Consider the following 5,658-nt stretch of genomic DNA (forward strand, 5'->3'; position numbering starts at 1 on the left):
TTGGAGCAGTTCAAGATCGCCTTCTGAAAGAGCAGAAACCAAGACCAGATGCTGTGCCATGGAGAACATGGGACAGAGCAAAGGAGCCAGGCAAGACCAAGGTGAAGGCAAGGAGACCTTGCGAAAGAACAGAAGAGCATATGGGAATGGTGAGGCTGATTAGCAAGGCAGGCTTCCTGGTCCACAGAGTGGCTTGGAGACTAAGGACTGGAGACTTGGCTGCTGGAGGAGAGGTTGGTATCAGAAGAGGGTAGAGGAGGAGGGAGTGGGGAGGCATGTCTGATGGCTCATGGCAATAGGTCTTGGGCACTGCGGACTTGGATGCTCCCTTTCCCTTGTGTAGCCAGAGGAGCTCAGATAAGGCCCCCCCACCATTTACTACATGACATACCTGTCTCAGCCGTTGTCAGCACAGTGGATCTGGCTTTGTCTAGTCTTTATCTGTGGCATGAGACTTCAGGAGTGCTGATAAATGAGAGCTAAAAGCTAGTGAAGATAATTTTTTTCTCTTGCCACTAAATTCTTCTCTTAATGTTGATACAAACTATAAGAACCCATCCAGGGGCCCTGGGCCAGGATGTAGCAGTGCTAAGTTGATGCTTTAATCCTGCATGCCATTCATCTACCAGTACACAGTTTGTTGACCAAGAAATTCTAATGTGGCTAGTGTACTACGACCACCTAAAATATACCTTAATGTACATGGTGTAAGCTTGACACTTAAAAGCAATATGTAGTAGATGAACTCACGGTGGAAATAAGTTGAATCCATCTACATGCAAACCTACAAACATATGTTCTAAAACTTTTATCAATCAACATAATCGAGAGAAATGGCATGGAGGTGAAGTCTGGCCTCCAACCACTATACAAGGGAGGAGGAGACTCCTACTCCACACCAACCCAAGGACAACTGCCCACAGGCAGATGTCAGACATGTTTCCACCCTCCTTTAGCCTGTTCACATACCAGCCATCCTTCCACTACCCTTACTTCTTGGGTGGGGTCTGTCATCGGTGGCAGTGGCCACAAAGAACTCTCAATATCATGGTTGTGGAGTTTATTAGGGAAGTTTAACAGGTTACACGTTGGGATAAAGAAGTGTTACGGATACAGTCCTTTTGTTTGAGGGGTCCCTTCCTAGCCTTGTCATCAGGCATGTCTTTTTCTCTGGTCCTCAGCCTCTGCCCTGCTTGGATTAGTGTGCTAGAAAACAAAGGGTACCCCACTCTGCCATACAGCCTCTTGCCCAAAGACAGCCTTCGTTATTCTGTGGTCCCGGGTGTCCATCTCTCTGCCTCTCGGCCGCTGGACAGCTCCTCCGCTCTGTCTCATGGTTTCGGTGTGGCAGCCTTTGGGGCCTCTGACACGTCAGGCAGGGATCTGGCCTGTGCTCCGCCAACAGCTCGTCTTTATGCACAGTTGTGGCACTGCTGTCCTGCTTCTGAGACGACTCCCCCTTTATGCCCAGCAGTGTGGCAAGACTGACCAATGGCTGAGGCACTAGCCTCCACCTGATTTGCATGCTCCCTCTGAAGCATTAGGTGATAGTGACAAGTACGAGGGGTAGAAGAAGCTTGCCAGCTAGTCTCACTTCACCACATTGCGAGAGAGAAGTCCTGAAGTAGACACAGATGGTTTTCTGGGTTGTACTCGGCCTCAGAATTAACGCTTTATAGGTCCAATTATGTTACAGTTTTTAGGCTGAATTTTCGCTTGGGGCCATCAAAACTAATGTTCCTGATCCTCATGGAAAACACCCCACCCCACCCCCCTCCAGTTTATGAAAATGCTCTTACAAAGCATCATTCTCTGAATCCGATGGTTGGCTCATGATCCATTTTATATTCACCTGATGGATTTCCAGAGAGGGATGCTGGGTTGAATAGTGCCCCACCATCGCTACAGCCCCCAAATTCACATCTACCCTGAATCTGTCTGTGTGACCTTATTTGGAAACACGTTCTTTGCAGGTGTAACCAAGTGAAGAGGGGGTCATACTGGAGTCGTTCAGATCCTAATCCCAATGAGTCTTAGAAGAGGGAGATTTCAGGGCATATACAAGCAGACCCAAAAGACCAGTGGTGTGAGCATGGAGGTAGAGGTCAGAGCCACGCCACCTACACGCCAGGACGTGGCACAGACTGCCAGAAGGTGGCCGAGGCTGGGAGGGATCCTGTTCTTCCGGGACTTTGATTTGGGGCTTCTGACTTCCAGAGCAGTGGGAATGGGTCTGTTGCCTTATACCACCCTGTCTGCAGTAATTCCTAACAACAGCTCTAGAAACTCATACAGAGGCGGCGACTAGACCACTTATTAGTTCCTGAAACTTCAGTCCTCAGATGTAACTTAAGATTAATTTATGTGACCCATGTGAATGTCAACTAGTTACTGACGAGCCCTAGTGCCATATTGATTACACATTGGGCTGCTAACTGAAAGGTCAGCAGTTTGAACCCACCAGATATTCCTTGGGAGAAAGACGGGCCTTTCTACTCCTGTAAAGAGTTCATCAGTCCCAGAAGTTTACAGGGCAGTTTTACCCTATCCTATAGGGTCTCTAAGAGTCAGCATCAACTCAGTGATAAGAGTTTTGGTGTTTATACCTGTTCCTAAGGAGCCCTGCTGGTGTCATGGTTCAAGTGCGCCTCTCCTAATGTAAAGGGAGGGTTGACCCCGCCAGCCACCATGCAGGGGGAATCTGGCAGTCTGCTGTGATATTACAGCCTCAGAAACCTGATGGGGCCGGTCCACTCTGACCTATAGGGCCACTGGTCAGAATTGGGATTTTGAGTAAGTCCTCTAGTTTCTTCTCCCCGAGCTACACCAGATCCTAACGCCATGGTCATCCAGCGAGGCAAAGAGCTGGGCAGAGAGGGCCCTTGTAGTCAGTGGGAGGGGCTGATCTCCCACTGTCTTTCCCAGCCAGATTGGATGCGTGTCACGACAGTGCCCTGTTCTCTATACCTACTGGCAGAGGGTCATTGATCCTCAGTGCCTAACTGCAAATGTCACCTCACCAGTGGAAGGGAAGTGACTTGCTCCAAGTAAGAGGCGCTGCAGCATCTGTTTGTCTTCACACAATCCAGGAGACACACCACTGCTTCCGTGAGCAAGCCAGAGGGCAGAGGGAATTAGGTGTGGCCTGGGTTCTCTTTTGGGGTTTTTTTGCTAGTTCCCTTCAGTTTGGACAATACACATGTGAGAAGGGGGGGAAGTCTTTACTGTGTGTATTAGTCTAGGTACTTTGGAGAAACAAATCCATGGCGACTCACGTATAAGAGAGAGTTTTATGTAAAGAAAAGGTGCATCATGAAAACATCCCAACCCAATGCTGCCCAAGCCCACAAGTCCAACATTAACCCATTAACCCAACACCAGTCCACAAAGTCCTCCACCTCACACAACAGAGGCAATAATGCCGACTGCAGGAGGAAAGCTGAGTCAGTGAACGAACAAGCATCTCAGCACTGGCAGGGCTCTCCACATGGCTGCTCCAGCACCCGGGGCTGCATCGGGATAGATCCATGTAGCTTCTCCTTGGGGATGTCTTGTAGGAAGTCATTCTTGCAAGCTGAAGCAGGGGATTGCTAAGGCAGCTGCACCCGATGCAACCATCACAAAACAAGAGACCCGAGAACAAGAAAGGCGAGGCTCCACCACCCATTTATCCCTCCGCCTTTCAACCAGCACCACATGTGATTATCGGCCAGGCTGGCACAATTAACTAACTCACTGTGATTATCTAACACGATTGCTATTAAACATCTCCCTTCACATGAATGACAGTCTTAGAAACGTGATATTGGTCAGATCTGTGGCGCACACAAAAATGTAATCAAACTTTATTTTTGTTACGGGGTACTGTAGGACTCACTGAGTGCCTACTGACTCGTTCACGTACCCATGGGGTCTCTGGGACATGCGTTGTCTGGAGGTACGTGAATGGATGCGTGTCTATTGCTCCTCGGGTTCCGGTCCATTCGTGCACAGCAGCGCACTCCAGCCAAGCAGGATTTAAAATGTCTCTACAGTCAGTGGTGGCTGCAGACAAGTTCTCTCAGGCATAACCCTCCTCACTTCCGCGCCTCACCACAGTGCCTCCCTCCCGAGAGGGCCACGGGCCAGGTGGACTCCCGACAGAGAGGTAGCTCAGGAGGTGATGGTGGCTTTGGGGGATTCCAAACGGGTAACGTTGATAGACTCTCAAAGGACACCAGATGAGTGTGGGGCCTGCCTGAAGATGGCGTTTTTCAGAGGGCGGGAGATTGTATTGGTTAGCAAAAGGCCAGGAAAATGAAGCCCAGGAAGTTCTTTCCAACACAGCACACCCGCGCATTCCTCAAGGGAAGCAAGGACTGTCCTTGAGAATTCCCTGGGAAACGATCCCACCCCACCCCCCTACAACCCTGATCTTGCCCACTCAGACTTTTTATGCCCTAAATGCAAAGAACATGTAAACGGAACACAATTCAAGTCCCTTAAGCATGCCAAAATTGCCATTTGGATGATGTCACTTGGAAAGCACACGGGTTGTTTTCGGGGGAGGGTTAGTTAGATGGAAACATAGCTTCAGAAACATCTACACCTAGGAGGAGGTTTTCCAGGAGGCCTCTAGGGTTTTGTAGTGTGATGCATCTCTCATCCCCCTAATTTGTTCCTCAGAAATTTGGAGTCAAAGGAATTAATCAGCATGTCGCAAGAGGGATTTCTGAGCCATGCCCTCCCATCAGCAGTTACAGCCTCAACCCACAAGGACAGCTCTCCCCTACCCTGTGGGGTCACTGTATGGTGGCATTGACTCGATGGCAGTGAGAAAATGCCAGCGTAAGACTTACGTGAACTGCTGCTGCTAACTGGAGTGTGTTACTCAGCTCCCTAGTTGTAAGCAAAGGTTGCCATGAACCTCACATGTGAATCTTGACTCTCCCACTAGTAAGTTAGGCATTTCTGGATGGTGCTTAGTCTCTGCTGGCCCCAATTTCCCCCCTATAATTGAGGCTCAGAACACCTGCTTGGCAGAGTTGCAAGGCTAAATGAAGCTAGGGATGTAAACCAGTCACCCTACCAACCATGTAACCAACGATGGTTATCATTCATATGACAGGGCCAGGGAGGAATCGTGGTCTCATGCCAAAAGAAACAAAAAATCAAGGCGTTATCACACAAAAGGGCATACAATCCTCTGACCCCGGGACATTTGGTATAGTCCGCAGGCAGGTAGTTCATCTGAGAGTAACTCGGGTTCTAGGATGAGCGTAAGCCCCACATCCGTATCATTCTCTCTCCTTTCTGATCAGAGGGTCTTCACTGCCAGCCACTCTGACATGTCTGCCACCCAGGTGTCTCCACCCAAGGACTGGAAGCATGGGGAAGACTCCGAGGGTCTTGGGTCACGAGTAACAAATAGGAAAGTCTCTCGTAAGTATCGGTAAGTATTTGGGTAACCATAGACCTAGTGAACAGATGTGATCTGGAAAAGAACAACTGAGGCAGGACATGCGGACAAGGTTGTTCCCAGTGGATTCTGAGGTCAATAGAGAAGCCGCTGGTGAAAAGAGCTCTCACGTGGTCTCTTTGTAAGTAAAAATCGGCAGCAAGATGGCCTAGGTTTATTGTTCTGAGTTTACCGCTAGACCAAGGTTCACAATGTTCATG

This window comes from Echinops telfairi, unplaced genomic scaffold, assembly GCF_000313985.2.
Source record: "Echinops telfairi isolate 266 unplaced genomic scaffold, ASM31398v2 ScPeMD7_7469;HRSCAF=8507_0, whole genome shotgun sequence".
In the NCBI taxonomy this organism is placed as follows: domain Eukaryota; kingdom Metazoa; phylum Chordata; class Mammalia; order Afrosoricida; family Tenrecidae; genus Echinops; species Echinops telfairi.